Below are 21,977 nucleotides of genomic sequence, written 5' to 3'. Positions count from 1 at the left end.
CTCATCCTCAGGCTTCTGGATTCTGAGGCAGCAGTGCTACACTAGAGCTGGAACCCAGTCACCTCCAGAGTTGTGTGTATGGGCAGAGGGAGCATGGGGAACTGAGTTACACAGCCTATGAGATCAGGGGAGTTAAGGTGCTGGTGGACACATGACCCTCCCCTCCCTGCCTGACTGCACTGAGCACATGGGTGCCTGACTGCACTGAGCACAGCCAAGCTAGAAGCTTTCTATGTGACTGAGCAACGGGGTGATTTTCTTGTGAAGCTATGGCAGCCAGGCAATGCACCACCTTTCATGCTCCTTCCCTCTCTCTTCCCTTCAACCCTCACTCTTGCTGCTGGATAAAGCCCACCATGCAACCTTAGCTCAGACTCTATTATCCAGGAAACTCGGACTAGGGTAGTGTTGAAACCAACAGGAACCATGAACCATCCTGCCTCCTGCAGACATCCATTCTGTGAAGTTACTGGTAATAATAAAAAGAAAACTTGCATGGCGCTTTTGTGTCAGACACTGATCTAGGAGGTTCGCCTGCAGTAACTCCACCGCCTTTACTATTCCTAGCCCCTTTTGACAGACAAGGCAACTGAGGGCACAGACAGGCTAAATGACTAGCTCAAGGTCACACAGAAACCTGACGGGAGACAACTGCCTCGTTTGCTCCTATTGTTGCCTTGACTAACGTGGACAAAGTCACTTTAGTGCTGTTTCCTCACCTAAACACTGAAATGAATACAACAGAGACATTATTGGAAAAAAGACTCCCCTTTCAGCATCACTAAATGCCAGAGAAAACAATACATTCTAAGCAACCCCATCCAGGAGATAAAAACCTACCCCAAATGTCAAGGGAATTTAGATGTTCTGAGAAAAGAGCTAAGTAAGATTTGCTCCTGCTTCTATTAATGGCAATACATATAAACATTTGTATTTGGAGGGGAGGGCCCCCTCTTAATTCCAAAGTTTATTAAGTGTATGTGAGAGACTTTGTATAAGCACTAGATTGACTTAAATCAATAAGGATCCCACAGGGAAAATTCTTTATTAAAATATAAAGGTATATTATTTATTAAAATAAAAAGGTAATTAACACGGCTTAAAAACTGTGATCAGACTTCTGAAAATAACATCATCTTGTGTTTATGGGCAATTTTTTTATGGCCAAGAGCAGAATACCTATGTATTGTGCTGGGTCTATAGGAGAGGAAGCTAACTACACATGAATTTATAGGAACAAATAATGTGCTCCTTGAAAAACTAAGTAAACCTTTTTCTCGCTAAGGTAGACTTAGACCACCAATGATTCAGTGCGTGCACATGAACAAAATAAATACTTTTTCCAAAGTAAAAATGGCTTTAAGAACATTTTTCTTTCACTGGCTCAAAATATTAAATATTAGTTTTAGTGGGTGCATGTTGGTTTTGATAAGAACACATGTTGATTAAGAAGCTAAACTGTGAATTCAAAGGTTTGACTTTATCATTTTCTACTATCATTGCTTTCTTTTTTCTTAACACTGATCTTTGCATCTCATGATGGCAGCCCCATTCAGGAAGAACCTGCATTCCCTCATGTAGACTTTGTCATTAAAGTTCTTTCCAGCTGTCTAAACTTCTTATGAATCCTCCCTTTCACTTCTCTCCAAAGGAAGAAGCAACTTCCTTCTGAGCGAGTTGAGGCAAAACTGAGCATTTTCTGTGATATCCCACAAATCTCGCCAATGAGAAGAATGGAGCTGGCAAGCACATGTGTAGACTCCTCCAGACATTCCCCCGTGCTAATGAGCCCTCAAATTTTGTCATGGCTGCTGATAAACACAGCAAAGTCTTATTTTTTTTACCCATTCACATACTTAGAAAAAATGTCTGTGGAGGCAGCAGACTATCACTGAAGGTATGTGATTTTGAGTCAAACAGCTTGAATTCTGAATCTCCTTATGCTGAAACAAGTCTCTAAATCTCTACATCTCTAAGTCTCAGTCTCCTAATCTATAAACGGGTAATGCTGTTGGAAGTAAAGAATTGGAAGAATTAAATGATATAAAGTGAGTGGCTTGGAGTTGGGGCTCTAACAGATGCTGAAATAATGTTAGTTATGCCTCTGACAGAGTCCCTGGTACCCACATCAGAGCCCAGTCCCTTGCTGAGGACAAGAACTAGCAGTCAGAATTGAATTCTGAGTATGGTCTGATGTCACACACTATGGAAAACACTGCCACGGGGCGCCTGGGTGGCGCAGTCGGTTAAGCGTCCGACTTCAGCCAGGTCACGATCTTGCGGTCCGTGAGTTCGAGCCCCACGTCAGGCTCTGGGCTGATGGCTCAGAGCCTGGAGCCTGTTTCCGATTCTGTGTCTCCCTCTCTCTCTGCCCCTCCCCTGTTCATGCTCTGTCTCTCTCTGTCCCAAAAATAAATAAACGTTGAAAAAAAAATTTTAAAAAGAAAACACTGCCACAAATGTCTGAAAACAAAATGGATTGAGCTAATGTAGCTGTCTCTTTCCCAGTACAAACACAGAATTGCTGAATAACTGTAATCATATTTTAAAAATACTTAGTTAAGGATAAAAGCTAAGGCAGCAACAACAAAAGCAATCATGAAGGAAAACCTTCAATTTGCAAGGATGAAGAAACAAATGAAAGTCAGATGAGTATACTGGAACTCAAGCTGAAGGCGCCCAGGGGTTTTGGTCTTGGATAAAAGAGCTGAGATTACAGGTCTGTCCCCACATGAATGTTAGCAGACATGACCCCAGGATGATAGGAGGCAGGTGCCTGGAAGCCGGACTCCCCGAATAACCTAGAGCCTCAAAGAGTTACACGTTTTAAAAGAGACTATAAGAACTGTACCCAGCAGCCCTGGGCAGAAACTGCGTGGAACTGAGGTAACTACAAAACGAGAAACTTTATATAAAACTGATCTAGGATTCCAATTTCTGGCTTTCACTGATGGTGGTGTAGCCCCTATTAGATCCGCCAGCCATCCCGCAGATGAGGACTACCAATTCAATTATAAAAAATAACTGGCTACAGAACAACCAGAAAGAAGCAGGAAATGGAAAGTAATCTACATTTGGAAGAAAAGAATGGCACCGCTTTTGTCTAAAGGCAGACTAAGTCCGAGCCAGGTTGGGTGACTAAAACTCAGAAAATCCATAATCCTGCTGGCTTGGAGAACCAGATAACAGGCTTCCTGGCTTTCACAGCAGCTGAAAACTGAAGTGGGAAACCTTGGAAAGGAGAGCCACGGAGGAGGAGTGTCAAATTCTGCACAGGCTGGCTTTGAACCATGCAGGCGTGGGTACACTCCAAAGCAACTCAGATAGTACCAAAGTGACCTCAACAGAGGCTTCTGCAGCTGCCCACCACAGGAAAGGCAGAGTTTGGAGTTTAAGTCCAGCCAAATCAACTGCCCACTCAAAAACCAAAAAAAAAAAAAAAAAAAAAAAAAAAAAACAAACCTCTTGAACAGAACTGAATTGAGCTTCTACAATATCTCAGTCATAATGTCACCTAAAACTATTGGACATGGATATAGAAACAGAAAAACGTGACTCATCCTGAAGAGAAAAGGCTATTGTTAATGAAGACTCATTCTAAGATGTTAAAATCAACTGATAAGGATTTTAAAGCAACTATTATAATAAGCTCAAGAATGTAAAGGGAATCTCAATAAAAGAAAAATTCATTGGATGGGCTTAACAGAATAGCAATGACAGAAGAAAGAATCCGTGAAATTGAAGACAGATCACTAGAAATTATCCAATCTGAAGAACAGATGAAGGGGAGGGGGAAGGTTTCTAATAAATGAGCAAAGCCCCAGTGACTTATGTGATAACATCAAAAGATCCAACATACATGTAATTTCAGGCCCAGAAAGTTGGGCTAGAGAAAAAATGAGGGCAAAAAAAAAAAGTTTAAAGAAATAATGGCCACAAATTTTATCAAATTTGGTAAACAAAATAAATTTACAGATTGAGGAAATTTGGTGAATCCCAAGCAGGAATAAATACAAAGAAAATCACATCTATGCACAATAAAGCCAAGCTGCTAGCATATAAAGAAAAGAGAAGATGTCAAAAGCAGCCAGACAAAAAGGACTTACAAAATTTAAGAGAACCATACTAAGGACCACTCATCTCTCATCAGAAACGAATGGAGGCTATAAGACAATAAAATTATATCCCCAAACCTGATAAATATGGAACCAAATAAATGAATATATGTTATTTTTCCTGAAACTAATCTACTAATTCAAATTTCAAAGAATTTCTCAGAGAACTTGACAATATGACCCTAAAATTCATAACAGAAGAGAATTAAGAATAGACAAATAAGCCTTGTCCAACCAGATATCAAGAATTATTATAGGGGTGCCTGGGTGGCTCAGTTAAGTGTCCAACTGTTGGTTTTGGCTCAGGTCACAATCTTACTTTGTGAGTTCAAACCCCACACTGGGCTCTGCACTGACAAGGAAGAGCCTGTTTGGGATTCTCTCTCCCTCTCTCTGTCCCTCCCCAGTTCTCTCTCTCTCTCTGCCCCTCCCCAGTTCTTTCTTTCTCCCTCTCTGTCCCTCCCCAGTTCTTTCTCTCTCTCTCTCTCTCTCTCTCTCTCTCTCTCTCTCTCTCCCTCCCCAGTTCTCTCTCTCTCTCTCTCTCTCTCTCTCTCTGTCCCTCCCTAGTTCTTTCTCTCTCTCTCTTCTCTCAACAAATAAACTTAAAAAAAAAAAGCTGGAGAGATTAAAATGGTATGGTACTAACAGAGAAAGAGACACAGAGAACCAAATAGTGACCCCCAAAACAAACCTATGCATATACAGGTCTTGGTTTATGATGAGAGTGGCATGGAAAACAATTAGTAAAGAAAGAATAAACCCTCAATAAATAATGCTAGCACTACCAGCAATTCACAAAGAAATACACAATAAAATTAGTTCTCTATCTCACAGCTCCCATAAGAATAATTTCTATGTTGATTAATGTCCTAAATATGAATAACGAAAATATTAATCTACAGAAGAATGTCTTTATGACCTCAGGGTCACAAAAGAATCTTAACAAGACATAAAAGGCACAAACCATGAAGGAAAAGCTAATAAATTTAACTACACTAAAATTTAAAACTTGTTACACAAATGGCAAAATTAAACAACAAATCCAAGTTTGGAGAAGATATACATAGAATATACAAAGTACTCCTATAAATACATAAAGAAGAAGATCCAAAGGCCAACAGGAAATAAACCAGGAATATACACAGGCAACTCACAGAGGAAGAATTCTAAATTTACAGTGAATCTTTATACATGTTTAACCTTTCCAGTAATCAGAGAAGTCATATTAAAACAGTAAGATACTTTCTCATATCCATTGAATTAGGAAAATTTTTGCAAGTCAGAAATTATAATGTATCAGTAAGGTAATGGAACTCTCATGCACTGCTTGATACAAATGGGAGTTAAAATAACCCATTGGAAAGATATTTGGCAATAAACTTGAAGAAGGCATAAGCTACTGCCAGCAATTCTTCCCCTAAATATATTCCCCAAGAAACTCAACGATGGGTGAGTTTACATAAGAAAATGTATTGTGAATGAGCACTGAAGCACTGTTCACAGTAAAGAAAACTGGACGAGAGTGTCCATTTATCAGAGAATGAATAAATAATATTTTTAATGAAATACTATACAACAGAGAAAATAAATGGATCAGAACTACATGTATCAACATGAATAAATCTCAACACAAAGTTTGGTGAAAAAAAAGACCATCTTAGAATTTTTGTTTAAGATTAAAAAATACACAGCACAATCCTGTATATTGTCCATTGACATATGTAGAAGTAGGATATAAAAGGAATTGAGGAAATAATATACAACAACTTCAGAAGAGTAGTCACCTTTAGAGAGCAAGGATGGGAAAGAGTGCAATTAGGAAGGGGTACTAAGACGGGCGCCTGGGTGGCGCAGTCGGTTAAGCGTCCGACTTCAGCCAGGTCACGATCTCGCGGTCCGTGAGTTCGAGCCCCGCGTCGGGCTCTGGGCTGATGGCTCAGAGCCTGGAGCCTGTTTCCGATTCTGTGTCTCCCTCTCTCTCTGCCCCTCCCCCATTCATGCTCTGTCTCTCTCTGTCCCCAAAATAAATAAACGTTGAAAAAAAAATTAAAAAAAAAAAAAAGGAAGGGGTACTAAGAGGATTTAATATACCTGTAACATTTTCTTTGCTTCTTATTTCAATTCAGAAGGATATAGGTCTAAATAATAAAACCTGTTAAATCTGGATGTGATAGGTACATAGGTTTTTGTTTCCTAAATGTTAATCTGTACTTTTGAAACATTTCATTTAAGACAAATTTAAAACTATCAAATATAAGTGACATTTTACTAATGTCTTTAAATCCAATCTTGGTTAATTATTGTTACATTCTTTGCAAAAATGAAATTCACTATTCTTTCTAAATTTTTTTTTTCAACATTTATTTATTTTTGGGACAGAGAGAGACAGAGCATGAACGGGGGAGGGGCAGAGAGAGAGGGAGACACAGAATCGGAAACAGGCTCCAGGCTCTGAGCCATCAGCCCAGAGCCCGACGCGGGGCTCGAACTCACGGACCGCGAGATCGTGACCTGGCTGAAGTCGGACGCTTAACCGACTGCGCCACCCAGGCGCCCCGATTCTTTCTATATTCAGCCGATACTGGGGACCCACTAACAAGGTAATATGTAAAATACCGTGAAGTGCTTTGTTCCACAACATCCCTCACCCACCCTCGGGAATGCTTGTATATTTGTAAACTCTAATCTGATTTACCCTAAAATTCAACTGTTGGCATGCACAAATGTTGGCCATGTTTGGGGACTGGTTCAACACCAATGCTAAAAAGATAAAGTTAAATGGGCCTGTACTGGAACTGAAAGCAAATCTGGCCTTTATTTTATTTTATTGAGAGGCGGGGGGGGGGGGGGGGGAAGAGAGAGAGAGAAAACGCATGTGTGAGTGGGGGCGGAGGGGAAGGGACAGAGGGAGGGAGAGAGAGGTGGGGAGAGAAAGAGAGAGAGACAGAGAGAGAATCTTAAGCAGGCTCCATGTTCAGCACAGAGTTCAACATGGGGCTCAGTCCCACAACCCTAGGATCATGACGTGAGCCAAAATCAAGACTTGAACGCTCAACCAATTGAGCCACTCAGGCACCCCAAACCTGGCCTTTTTTCAGGCAACTAAACCTTCCGAGTGGAGCCTTGATGATCCATGGCTCTTATCTATAACGTTGGAGCTTCCACTATTAATGATAGTGATGCTCAGGTGAGGGAAAACAATCATCAAAACTGAAGCTAAATTTGCTTTTGCCTTCTTGAAGGAGTTATTAAAGTTGTTTCAATTAAACTTTTAAAACAGGAAAGCCTTAATATGTTCATTTGAAAATTTCCTCTCCTTAACACCAAAGTAGTCTAACACTTCAAATTAGGAAGGCCTCTCTCTTTATTCTAGAAGTCCACATATTTCAAATAAAATGAAGCTCTTTTCACAAGTTCCTCAAAAATAGAGAAGTGATGATGATAATGCATATTATTAAAATTATAGCCAACATAACATTTTACTTCTTTTAACACATTCTCCAATACTCAATCTCACTGATCTTCAGAATACTCTATAAGGGAAGTATTATTATTCCTTCTACAGCAGAGGTGAGTAAGTCAAGGCTCAAAGAAAAAGGAGAGGGACCACGTATTGGGTTATTTGTCTGCAGTGTGCAGTGGGGCCAGGACTTACTTCTGAGCTCTCCTGAAACTAAGAACAGATATATCAGACTGAAAACAGATATGTAGCCTCCCTATTAGAGAAATACCTGAGCCACTGGCCCCAGCTCCCACCTGGATTCTAGCCTAGGGGTAGTGCACTAGAATGATACAGCTACCTAAGTTTGTATGTCCATTCCCCACTTACTGGCTGTATAAACTTAAACAAGTAACTTAACCTCTCTGTGCCTCAATTCCCAGTCCATACAATGGGAAGAGTCATAATGCCTACCTTATTGGGTTGTTGTAAGATTAAATTAGTTAACATAAAAAATGCTAAAAATGGAATATCTGGCCCAAAGTAAGTGCCATGTGCATATTAGTTGCCATTATTATAAACTAGCCTTCTTACTTTTCAAATGCAACACAAGGGGAATAAGGACACCGAGAAGTTCCTCTAAGGAATAATACTTGTGAGGGACACCTGGGTGGCCCAATTGGTTGAGCGTCCAACTCTTGATTTCAGCTCAGGTCATGATCTCAGTTTCAGGAGTTCAAGCCCCATATCGGGCTCTGCACTAACAGCCCGGAGACTGCTTGGGACTTTCCCTCTCTCTCTGCCCCTTCCCTGCTCACACTCTCTCTTGTCTCTCACAAAGATAAGTAAATAAACTAAAAAAATAAATAAAGAAATAATACTTGTGAAACCACTGCCTTATTTAAATTTTACTCATGGTAGGGACACCTGGCTGGCTCAGTAGGAAGACCATGTGACTCTTGATCTCAGGGTCATGGGTTCAAGCCCCATGTTGGGTATAGAGATTACATAAATAAATAAACTTTAAAAAATAATAAAATAAATAAATTCTACTTACTTTTCAATAAGCCATCTGGAAAAAGTGAGTATTTTCAGATTTTCTTAAGTACAAATCTCCCTCTCTCTCAACATATAACCTTCTTAGATTTCTTCCTTTTACTTAGATTTGTTCTTTTTATTCTTCTTGATTTAAGACTCATATTTCTGTCTAGACTCATGATATTTGTATGCTAGTCACAAAAGTATGTATACTATGAACTTACCATTCCCTATCACATAGTTTTCCTTACAGAGCATTTATAGGAAATTCTTAGCAACTTTATAGCACAGTACTAAAGAAAAGGACAACCAACCATCTGCATAATATTTCAAGACTTCAGACACTCCTTAGTCCACCGTTTTAACATTGTGACCAATAGAGTCACTTCCATGTAGATATGTGGCTGGAAAAGATACCTGTGAAGATGCTGTCCCCTGGTTCCAAAACCTACAAAGTGGCCCTTCTAGTTTCCCTGCCCCCTACACACACACACACACACACACACACACACACACACACACACACAGAGACAGAGAGACAGAGAGAGTTGGACTATACATAGCCCAAGATCACGATTATAGCATTTGGATTTCTGATCTCTACTCAAAATGCCTTTTTGGCCCAAGCTCCTGCTCAAGTTATACTCACTTGCTACTCATTTGTCTGGTCAAATGGGTCCTAGGGATTGAGCCTCCATCTGATCAGGCCTCTGAGGCCAACTGCCAATTTACAGAAGGAAATACAGAGGGGCATACTGAACTGTACCATGAGGATACAACCAGCAAAACTCAGACCATGGGCAAGTCTATAGGTCAAACAGCCCAAGATTTTATTCAAGAAAAATTATAAGGAAAAGAAAAGGATGCAAGAGAATCTGTAGATTAAAATGGGCTCAAAATACATACCAAGTAAGAAAATGATAAAACAAGCAAGATTAAACCCTAGTGTCTAGGGCTGCACACTGAGGTGATAAAACTATCAAGAAATACAAAGATAGTGATAATTTTGGGGATTGAGAGGTTGGCACTGAGATGGGGCATATGAGGCCGGCTTCTGAAGTGGCTGGCACAGTTCTTTTTCTTGATCTCAGTAGTGGTTACCTGAGTGTTTGAATTATAATTATGCACATAACTCTACATTTGGCCCTGGTGTTTTCCCCACCCGGGCATCTTCTGTCACTTTAAATACCCTCCCATCCTCCACGTCTCCACCTGCTGAGACTTTCCACATTTCCTCTTACTGAAACTTTGCCGACTCTCCCCAACCCATCCCCTGCAGGTAGAGACAACATCTCTCTTGACTAAGCTTTGCATCATCTGGTTTCTAAGTTTTCGGTGGCGCTTATATCTCAGAGGTTTGGGGGCACGCCTCATGTCCTCTGTGATGTTGTAAACTCTTGGGGACAGGCAACTGGGTCATCCCCACAGTGCACAGTAAGCACTCAAAACTCTTTTCTGAGCAAACAGCAATAACAACAACAAAAACAACAACAAAAACAAACCCAGTCAATAAAAATTAAAAATTAGGTGAGAACTTTGAATCCACCAGGGTTAGCCTGTCACAAGACCCCCATCTTCCTTAATTTTCCATGATCTATCCTCACTCATTCCTTTGGCCTATCTGAAAACAATGTACAGACGCTGAGTGAGCCCAGTTGGCTTAAAAACAGAGGTTCTTGGGGCACCTGGGTGGCTCACTTGGTTAAGCATCCGACTCCTGTTTTTGGCTCAGGCCATGATCTCACCATGTGTGGGTTCAAGCCCACGTCAGGCTCTGCGCTGACAGCATGGAGCCTACTTGGGATTCTCTCTCCCTCTCTGCCCCTCCCCTGCTCACATTCTCTCTCAAAATAAACTTAAAGAAATATTAAAAAAAAAAAAAAAAAGGACAGAGCCTCTTACCTTGTTCTGCCACTTATGAGTCTTAGAACCAGTAGCCTCTTGCTTTACTTACATTACTCTGGGCCTCTCTGAGCCTCAGTTCTGTCATCTATAAAATGAGACTAATCTTATCTAATAGGATCTAATAAAGTACTTAATCTGGTACCTGGCACAGAGTAAGAACTCAATACATAATTGATATTATAAATATTACTGTTCTCTATTAGTCACATTAATGGGAAAGGTACATCAATCAACCACTGACATTCTAGCCAAGAGAAGTGAAAAAACAAAACCTGGTAACAGACATGTTTCCTAAATGCCAAACAAATTGTGGAAAGTAGAAAACTTAGCAAATCTGCTGTTCCTTTGGTGGCCGTCATACAAATGCAACGTCTTTTGCTAAGGTGAAGTCATCTGTTTGTGTCTGTTTCATTCTTCCTGAGCTGTAAGCTCCTTGGAGACCCCGAATGACCATGTGTGGAACTTGTGTAACAGACTCTCTAGACATATCCCCATGGCCAGCCCCACTATGGGAGCACAGCCGCTGTCTCCTCTGAGCCTCAGGAAAGTTTCTCGATTCCTCTGAACTCTCTCTTCAGGGGTTTCAAGCTCCTTGCCATTTCTGAAAGACGTCAAGTCTGATCTGTCTCAGATCTTTAGCACTTGTTGAGAAGAAATGAACTGAACGAACAAGTAAATTACATGGTCAACGGGCACTATTTTACTTTGCGCATCTGCACGTATCTGAGAAGAAAGAAAAGCTAATGCAATCTGATTCAATATACCTGTGGCACATATATTTCGTGGCAGACACGAAGTTAGAAATGAGGATACAATCTCCGGACTAATGAAACCAACGGATACAAAACTTGGTCAGTGATGATGATGATCTGTGCAATCCATTGGTCCAACCTCCTTCAATGCACTGAGAAGACAGAGGCCCAGGGTCATGCAGAGAAAACAGAGGCAAGTCTAGAACTCAGGCCTCTTTTGTCCCCTGCATGCTCCCACAAGTCTGTTTTGTGGCCTGCTTGTTTCCACATAATGCAGCTCTGAACCACGTCCAGTATGTGTAAGAAGGACGACCAGATAGGCAGGATGAACCGCTTTTGTCTCGGCTGCAGCCAGACTCTGCTCAGTAGGTGTGGACAGGCTGCCAGCCTCACTGGAAAAAACTAGTGTGGGATTGCTCAAGAAACCGTCACTCCCGTGACTGTCTCCAAGGAACAGAATTTTCTAGCGACACCCGACTCTGCAACATCCCTGGGGATCAAAAGCACAGGGACCGTATCGGCGCTAACAAGCAATGGCAAACTGCAAGAGAGGCTGCCCAACTTCCGTGCACTGGAGACAGGCAGTGCGTGCCAGCCAGACTGGCACATCACTGTGCTCTCCAGTCACGCCACTCTGTCTGTGGGGCTTCTCAAGCGGCCAGGATGATGGTAACTCAATCAGCAGCTATTTACTGAGCAACCACAACGTCCTGAGCACCCACCGTGCTGGGCTCCGGGCATACCTCACATATCTTCCTACACTGTGAGAAGAGGCACTTTAGGGAAGGAATCCTCTCGTTGCTCCTCACCTTACTCCATGTATTTGCCTCCTTCCCACCAAAGCCCCAGAAGACGGCCCCTCTTCCCACTTGGCCCAGCTCTCAAGCCCGGGCTTCTTTCAAACCCTCCTTTCCATTAATCAACTCCCTTATCAACCTCCCTGCTCTCATGTTTCTTCCTATTACCCCTTAAACATCCTCAAAGCACCTCATTTATACGTATGGTCCCCTGTACTTCTCGCTTCTCTTTTGCTGTGATTTCACAGTCAAGCTTTGGAAGGTATTATGTTTCCCTGCTCAGCCGGACTGAGCCAAACATGCTCCATGCTCTCTGACCTCTCAGCCTCCCAAAAGGCTGCTCCCTCTGTAGCTTTGCCTTCTTCCACCCTCCTTCTTTTCCTGATTAACTCTTTGTATTCAGGCTCCTCACAGGTGCCACCTCCTCCAGGAAGCCTCCCCTGACCTCCCAGGCTGTTTTAGACGCCTCTCCTCACTGCTTCTACAGCATTTAGGGGAGTCCACTGAGAACACTCTTTCTGCTTGGCCTGTGCCTCCTCTAGAAGATTCTCAGTTCCCTGAAGGGAGAGGTCATCTCTAGATTCCCAGTTCCTAGTGTCTTCTGACTCTCAGTAACTATAGACCAAAGGAGGAATTAATAAATGTGAATTAAGACTTAGAACAGCTCACAATATGGGCAAAACAGAGAACGTGAGCATACTGCTTTCCAGATTACAAAGCATTTTTCACATATACATCATATCTGATTTTCCTCATTCTGCAGGCAAACTATTATTTTTCACCTTCTTTTTAGCTGAAGAAGCAAAGATTTAAAATGATCAAGAGGTCCGACCAGGGTCATACTGTGTAAGTATTAGGTCTGAGAATCATATCATGACTCCTAAACGTCACATTCTCTGCTCTGCCCATTCCCTGTAAGCTACTACCTTCATATTCAGAGGAACACAATACTCTATAAACTCTCCTCATCAAAACCTGATAGCTGGAAACTGTTCTACATGCTTTGTGCCTAACCAAACTACTTATTAGAAGGGACATAAACAGATTTTACTTAATTTTTAACAAAAGAAGTCAGTCTAGAAAAAGAACTAACATAGCCAGGACAATAGAGGTACCATTTCCATCTTCCTCTGGTGGGATGGACGAACACATACGATTAGTGGCATCGTATTCTCCCACCAAGCCCACAAAACATCTCAAATTTAGGGCTCATGATGAAATGGCTACAGATCTGCCCTGTGACTCTTTCATTCTTAAAACCAGGAGACCACCATCTATTTTGGTGGAATAGCAGCAAGACTGCCTGATTAACTCTTTGCATTCAGGCGCCTCACAGGTGCCTGTATCCAACTTGTATCCAAACACACCTTTGACACCCAGCAACGACTGCACCTTGGACAAGCTGTTCCTGCTCCCACAGCCCATGCCAGCCCTTATGCCCCTGTTCATGCCCCTGTTCATCCAGCTGAGAGCACATGGTCCACGACTCTAACTCCTCTCTTGCTGAAAACCTCTCCTTGATGGTCCCACTGTCCTTCCGTTGCAATCACCTGAAAAACCGAACCCTGGGCCAATTCAACGCTCTGACTTCTTGGCCCCCTCCCCAAGAATTTTTTTTTAATATATATACATATATACGTATATGTATATGTATACACATATATATGTATATATATACACGTATGTGTGTGTGTATATATATATACACACACGCACGCACACACATGCATGCACACACACGTATACACACACACGTGTACACACGCATACACACACACGCACACACACACGCACACACACGTATACACACACGTATACACACACACGTATACACACACACGTATATATATACACACACGTGTATATATATACACACACACATATATACACATACACACGTGTATATATATATATACATATATATATATACACATATATATATTTTTTTTTAAGAGAGAAAGAGAAAGAGCGCGTGCGAGCAGAGTAGGTGCAATGGTAGAGAGGGACGGGGGATCTGAAGCGGGCTCTGCACTGATGGCAGAGAGCCTGATGCAGGGCTCGAACTCATGAACTAGGAGATCCTGACCTGAGCCAAAGTTGGAAGCTTACCTGACTGAGTCACCCAGGTGTCCCCCTCCCTGGGGTTTTCAAACATGGGTGCAGAAGAAGCATTCAGCTGGACTCCAACCTCAGCTGACTCTATCCTACTAGCTCCCCCCCCCCCCCCCCCCCCCGTTTAGAGGCAAACTGCTTCAGAAAGTTGTCTACTTACTCCTTGTATTTCATCACTCCTCCCTCATCCTTCATCCTTCAACCCACTGCACCTGGCTTCTACCTCTATACTCTGCCAGCTTTCACCAAAGTCCGGAACCACCCGTATACTGTGCCACCCAAAGGTCACCTCCCCGTGCTTGTTTTCTGTTAACTTCCTGTTGCATAACCCTGCACTCCATTCTTCTTGACTCCATGTCCTCTCTTGGCTTTCATGCCCCCACATTCTTCCAGGGGTCCTCCTCCTTCTCCAGCCACTGAGATGGAATTTTCTTGGAGGCTATTCTTCTGCTCAATTTTATATGCTAGTATTTTTCCAGAGTCCTGGGATCATGCTTTTCCACTCTACCCACCTCTCAGTTACAATGCATGCTGAGATTTCCTTTCTTTTGGTATTTCAATGGCTAATGGGGGAAAACACCATTGAGTACATTCCTCTTCACAGAGTCCATGCCTCTGCCTCTTCTGGAAGACTGGAAGCTTCATGAAGGCAGAAGCCATCTCTGTATTCCTAGTCACCAGTGTCTACTGGGCCCTCAATATCTGTTTCCAGCCTTGTTCTTTCTCCTAAGCTTCAGAACTATATATCCATCTGCCTATGAACTTCCCTGTTGGATGAACTCAATATGATCAAATTAGAATTCATCATCTTCCAGGGCACTTGGGTGGCTCAGTCGGTTAAGCATCAGGCTTAGGCTCAGATCGTGATCTCGCAGTTCATGAGTGCAAGCCCCATGTCAGGCTCTGTGCTAATGCTCAGAGCCTGGAACCTGCTTCAGATTCTGTCTCCCTCTCTCTCTCTCTGCCCCTCCCTGGCTCATGCTCTGCCTGCCTCTCTCTCGCTCCCTCTCTCGCTCCCTCTCTCGCTCCCTCTCAAAAATAAACATTTTTTTAAAGAATTCATCATCTTGGGGCGCCTGGGTGGCTCAGTCGGTTAAGCGTCCAACTTTAGCTCAGGTCATGATCTCACGGTTCGTGAGTTTGAGCCCCACGTCAGGCTCTGTGCTGACAGCTCAGAGCCTGGAGCCTGCTTTGGATTCTGTGTCTCTCTCTTTCTCTGCTCCTCCCCTGCTCATGTTCTCTCTTTCTCCTTCAAAAATAAGTAAAAATTTTAAAAAAGTTTGTAATAAAGAATCCATCATCTTCCAAATCCCAGAACATTTCTTCATCTTGTATTTCCTTTCTGAATGAACTGCAAATACCATCTACCCTGAAAAACTGAATCCTGGAACTCATCCTTAGCAATTATCTCTCCTTAATTCTCTATATCCAATCAATTAATAAGTCCTGCCAGATTCTAAATATCTCTTCAACATGATGACTATATTTCACATCCAAAACCATGGCAGGTATAAGGAAATGAAAAAAGGTGCCATGTAGATGAGCATAGGGTCTAGGCAGGTGATTAACGCATTTAGACTTTATCTCAAAGTCTCTACCCACCATCCCCTATCCCCTCCTCTAGATGCTGAAGGCCTGGAGCTAAAAAGCATTCAATAATAATAAGGTGGACTGCCCCAAATAGAATTTTGTCAGATAAGTAACATTGCTTTCAATTGGTTGCTTTTTTATTAGCCAGCCAATGGTGTTCTTTCACAAATAAAAAAAGATACTGAGCTGAACAGAAAGCTGGCTCTGCTTATACAGTTACTATAGTGAACAACCATTTCCAGAGGAGTTTCCACTGTGTGAAGTCTTAATGGAACCATCCCAGTTCAGTTCTGTCACATTTTAGAATCAATGCAATATTTAAAGTAAACAAGCCAAACTGGATATGGTGGAGGGTGAGGTTTGCAGGAAGGAAGGATAGAGGAGTAACGAGAAACATGCCAGGCTTAATAACGCACGGACACAGTTGACAGATCATGATTCATCATTAAAATGGCACTAATATAAAGTTAATAAAAAACCACAGTGTAATCAGGAAGTATGTAGCTTCTTAGCATTGTCAGGGCACCTATATATGCCCAAAACTGTAAGTAGCAAGAAAAGTCGTTAAAGGAATGGTAAAATGAAGGGGGTTGGGCTACACAGGACAAAGAGGAAAGAAAAATGGACTGGCAAAAATCTGCAAAGACAATTTTGTGAATATACTTAAAACTTGGAACTGTACACTTCAAGTGGGTGAATTCTATGATTTGTGAATTATAGCCCAATGAAGTGGTTATTTTTTAAAAATCTACAAAGACACAGGAATAATAAGTTGTAAAAAAAAAAAAATCGATTGACATATACCAACACTCAAAGAAGAGCAGGTAATTTCAACGATCCTATAGAGTTAGCCAGTACCAAAATCACTTCTACAGTTTTTATAACAAAACTAGACAAATTTTTGTTATAAGATAAACTTATAAACAGAAAGGCACAAAGGAAAAAGACATTGTCAAAGCACTAAAAGAAAGCAATCTGTCAATGCCTACAATGAACATTTTCAAATTCCATTGTTTTCATTATCTATAGACGGCTCAGTGAGATTATCATGCTTTAACAAACACAAGAGTCACACTTAAGTTTCTGCCAAACCAGTATCTTTTTAAAAAATTACAAAGGTATGTAACACACACACACACATATACACACAAACTATTGTAAGCTCAGAAAAAAGCTCGCATTTCTCAATAACTAAAAAACCTATTAGATAAAGAAAAGATAAATTCTGAGGCAGTGATCATTTCCTTTGCAAAGAAAGGTACCAAAGACAAATGAAAACACCCAGCTCCCAGCAACCCAGCATTTGCGCTGCCTTGTTGCAAAAGAGGCAGGGTGCATATTTTTTAAGTCTGTATGAGAAAAACAAGTTAGTTCATGCAAAGACAGAGTCCTTTTGAAATCACTTGAAAAAGTGGATGGCAAATGCAAGGCAGATGAATGCTTAGGATCCACCAGAATAGAAATCGATAACACCTATTCTCTGGTATTACTCCTTTCCTGCTGATCAAGCAAAACAATTCAGCTGATAAGAAACAAAACAAAAACCTACACTTCAGTCTCAACCCCCACCCCCCCGCCCCGCCCCAGATAACTCGTGCAAACCCAAGCAACCAAACAGGACTCACTTTTGGTTTTAAAAGTTAGATCATGTTGAATTCACGGAGAGTCAGTATATGGGTTCTACTTACTTAAAGTTGTCTGAAACCAGGTTTGTTTTAATGTGGCTTCACATCATGAGAAACAGCCAGTGAGCACACAGAAAGAATGAGACAGGAAGGGCTTTGGACTTAGAGTTAAAAGTTTTAGATCTAATCTCAACTCCAGGGACTCCAAATAAACCAATTCAATCCCATGGGGCGCCTGGGTGGTGCAGTCGGTTAAGCGTCCGACTTCAGCCAGGTCACGATCTCGCGGTCTGTGAGTTCGAGCCCCACGTCAGGCTCTGGGCTGATGGCTCGGAGCCTGGAGCCTGTTTCTGATTCTGTGTCTCCCTCTCTCTCTGCCCCTCCCCCGTTCATGCTCTGTCTCTCTCTGTCCCAAAAATAAATAAACGTTGAAAAAAAAAAATTAAAAAAAAAAAATTCAATCCCAGTTCAAAGAGGTGCCTTTTGATCCTTACATACCTATCTTAACAAGCCAGGCATGTAGTAAGTGTTCAGTAAATGTTTTCTGAACTATTACCACCAATAGCTATGAATAGCAAGCACTTACAAAGTACTTTATATGCATTATATCTTTTAACCTTAAACCTAGGTTTTCATATTAACTGCCTGCCACAAATTCAGAAACTGAGGTGTAGAGAGATTAGTAATGTGCCCATGTGATCCAACTGCTGGAGGGCAGAGGGAGGACTGCAGGTCCCAAAGTTGTTGGTTTTTTTTTTTTTAACATTTTTTTTTTTTTAACATTTATGTATTTTTGAGACAGAGACAGAACACAAGTGGGAGAGAGGCAGAGAGAGGAGACACGAAATCCAAAGCAGGCTGAGCTCTCAGCACAAAGCCCGATGTGGGGCTTGACCTCACAGACCCCAAGATCATGACCTGAGCCAAAGTCAGACACTCGACCAACTGAGCCACCCAGGCGCCCCTTAAGGTTCTCAATATGTACACTGCTGTCTCTCTGAACTCAGCCGGTCACATGCCAGAGTAATCACAGCAATGAACATATGAGGCTCCTCCATGTAATGTGTGTTTTATCACTCACCCTTTCCCACCACCTGTCTCCCTGGGAGCACGGACAGTGAAAACCTTCAGGTTTGGGGTTCTCAAAGTGTGGTCTGTTGGATGGCTGGTAACACAGAATCTTTGCATTTTAACAAGATACCCAGGGGATTCATATGGGCATCAGTTTGAAAGACATGGATTTAGACTACTCCAAAACTACGTATTTACTTTAATGATAGGAGGAATGAAGTTCTAGGAAGGAAACTATGGCAGAAGGGTTATACTCAGTGAGAACAAAACCAGCTTGCTATGGCTCTATCAAGACCTTAATTCACCTGCATAATGGCCCACAGATATTCGAAAGGACCTATAAAGATCCCTAGGGAACTGATAATAGAGGCAAAAGCTGAATCTATAAGGGGTAGATCTACAGTCCCACTCCCTTCTAAAATTTCCAAACTCGTGTCTTTAGAAGTATCTACCACATAGCAAATAAAAACACACCAAGGCTGGTGGCAAATACTGAATCGCTCATCAGGCAAAGAGTAGAGCTATGCTGCAGGTTGATAAACCTCCAGATCTGTATACTATTACCACCTTCATTCACGATCCAGGAGGCAATTCTTATCAAGGCAACTTTATCACATTTTTGGAGTACGACACTAAAGTCAACTTAAAGTTGAGTTTAAACTTGATGTCAACTTGAGTTATTTCAACATGGTTTTCTTTTTAAGCCGTACACCTTCATTTTTGGACAGAAAGTGGCTTCTATTTTTAGCCAAGAAGTACAGGACAGTAACTATCCTCTCACAACAGGTGTGAGTTATGTTGGGCTACGAGTCACAATCTAAAGAGGCATCTGATGGAGTTAACTTTTACTCAATATTTCTTACCTGTTTAAACAGAGTTATGAAGGTCTAATAACTCCACATTATAAAAGCCATGCACTAAAAGGTTTGGAGTATATTTGACTTTTTTCTTTATTCCCATTTTAAAAAAATACACTAAATCTGTTTGCCAGTGACAAATCTACACTTCCAGGGAGCACCTGGGTGGCTCAGTCAGTTAAGCGTCTGACTCTGGATTTTGGCTCAGGTCATGATCTCACAGTTTGTGGGTTCGAGCCCGTGTCAGGCCCTGTACTGGCAGTGTGGAGCCTGCTTGGTATCCTCTCTCTCTCTCTCTCTCTCTCTCTCTCTGTCTCTCTGTCCTTCCCCTGATCATGCTCTCTCACTCTCAAAATAAACTTTAAAAAAAAAGACAAATCTACACTTCCAGGAGCTGAGACTACACTGAAGATATCTTCTTTAGTTCTATGCTTTCTGTCATTGAAAGCTACTAGGCAGGTTCTTTTTCTTAAAACCTTCAATTATACATTCTTGACACTTTCTACTTCTCCCCGTCTTCGTCTAGAAAGAACTAGAACAACTGGATTGGATTTCTTGTTAATTAATCATCCAGATATCTCTTAGAAAGTTCGCAAGATATTCTTCCTTCAACCACAATGGAGCTATAAAAAAGAAGTGTTTTTAATTCCCAACTCACTTATTCTGTTACTGTCATGATCATCCTGATTCAGAGATTTTCATCATGATTCAGAGATTTTCTATAAACTGCATCAAATAACCCAGGATTTTACAAAAAACAAAAACAGAAAGATGTGAGCATGTGCAGTCAGAGGGCGAGTGAGAAGCAGAGCAAAGTTTAGCGCAGTGTGGCCCTCATGGATTCTGACTCAGGGCCAAGTCCAGAGGCCACAGAAACAGAAGCACACATATTAACTATGAAGGAGCACTGACAGGGTAGCCCACAGGCCTGAGTCGGCCTAGGATGGGGGCTTCAGGGAGCCATGGGACCATCAAATGCATGAGTTTCCCCAAACAGAACCAAATTCCCAGGCCCGATGAGACCAGTAGTGGATTGTATTAAAAAATTACAACAATTGTGCTAAACCAACCTCATCGCCGGTCGCATTAATGAACATACCACTCTCAGGCATACCTAAGTAAATGTTTGTAGAGCCACAAAAACATTTATATGCTTTGATGTGGTCAACACACTAAAATATGGGGAAAGGGATGCATAGAAAGTTGTTTGCTGCCAAGGATAAATGCAGATATCTGCATTTAGGTTGAAATACACTTACAAGCACAGGCTGGGGCTGCTTAGATTGACAGCTGTTTTGTGAGGAAACCCCCCCTCCCCCGGGAATTGGAGATGAGCTAACTTCACCTTCCAGGCCTTGGGCAGGAACAGGGTGAATGGTAGGAACGCACACTGCAGTCGGCAGACCTGGACCTGAACCCTAGTTCTCCCTTCTACAGCCTGTGGCCCGTTACTCAAATTCCTTAAGCTCCGTCTCCTTACCTGTAGACTGAAAATACCATATTTCCTTGATTCCAACATGTACTTTCTGCCCCCTTTCCCCAACACACATGCATTTTAACTTTTCTGAAATTGGCATGACTACTGGACTTGACATCTACATTCAACGTGATGGCATTTTCTTTCCTCTTTTTCCCCTGAAAAGCTGGAATTTAATTGATGGTATATTTAGCCCTTAGCAGTGTCTTCAAATCAAGGAAATACAACAGTAATGCTGGCCTTAGTGTGGGGAAGACTGAGTGACATATTTAAGGCACTTTGGCACACTGCCTTCAAATACAATAACTGTCCAAAAATGGCAGATGTCAATATTGCTATTTGTGGGAGCCTGGGTGGCTCAGTGGGTTCAACATCTGACTTTGGCTCAGGTCATGATCTCGCAGTTCAAGCCCCGCATTGGGCTGTCTGTGGTAAGTGCTGAGCCTGCTTCGGATCTGCTATGTCCCCTGTCTCTCTGCCCCTTCCCCGCTCATATGGATGCATGCGCTCTCTCTCTCTCTCTCTCTCTCAAAAATAAACACTTTAAAAGATATATTGCTGTTTTTAAGATCTAATGCATTCCTAGGACACATTATCAGAAGAGCAGTATCCAGGAAAGCAGCCGATAATCCCAGCCTGCTAGTCAGCCTACAGTTGGGAGTACTACATTCAATTTGAGGACCACAGAACAAGGGTAAACCACAGACATTCAGAGAATAGGGACAAGTGTGGAGAAGAGTCTGAAAAACATGGTATGAGAAATAGTCGCAAGAATCTGAAGTTTTTAGGCTGAACAAAAATGAGAAGCCTTTCAAACCTATCAAGCCCAGTGGATGTAAGTAGATGTTTCCTCTGTGGTTCCAGGGAATGGAGCTGGCACACGAGGATGGTTCCTCTAGAGAGGACTTTGTCACGTCAGCATACAGGAGGACTTCGTAACACTTTGGGCTCTCTAGGACCGAAGGGGGTTGGGAAATGGAAAGCTTCCTAAAACAGGAAGTGCACCATCAGCACCTGGATGGCACCACGTCAGCACTCTCCAGAAAAGCCTCCTTCATGCTCTTAACGGCTGCACCCTGTGTCCACGTCAACTCTAGAATCCGTGGCCTCGGTCTTCCTCCTCCAGACCTAGGCCAGACCTCTGGGGACCACTCAGAGCAGCAACGGCCTCCAAGGGCATGGGCTCCAGCTAGCTCCAG

At 42.1% G+C, this 21,977-nt stretch overlaps 1 protein-coding gene across 7 annotated transcripts in view; it reads right to left on the bottom strand.

Annotated features, from left to right (window-relative positions):
• PLD1 (phospholipase D1) overlaps window positions 1–21,977 on the bottom strand; it is a 209,934-nt gene that overhangs the window by 139,991 nt on the left and 47,966 nt on the right. The window lies entirely within an intron of this gene.

The sequence above is a fragment of the Felis catus genome, chromosome C2 (assembly GCF_018350175.1).
Source record: "Felis catus isolate Fca126 chromosome C2, F.catus_Fca126_mat1.0, whole genome shotgun sequence".
Taxonomy (NCBI): domain Eukaryota; kingdom Metazoa; phylum Chordata; class Mammalia; order Carnivora; family Felidae; genus Felis; species Felis catus.
The sequence above is the reverse complement of the archived record's forward strand: the minus strand, read 5'-3'. Positions and strand labels throughout refer to the sequence as shown.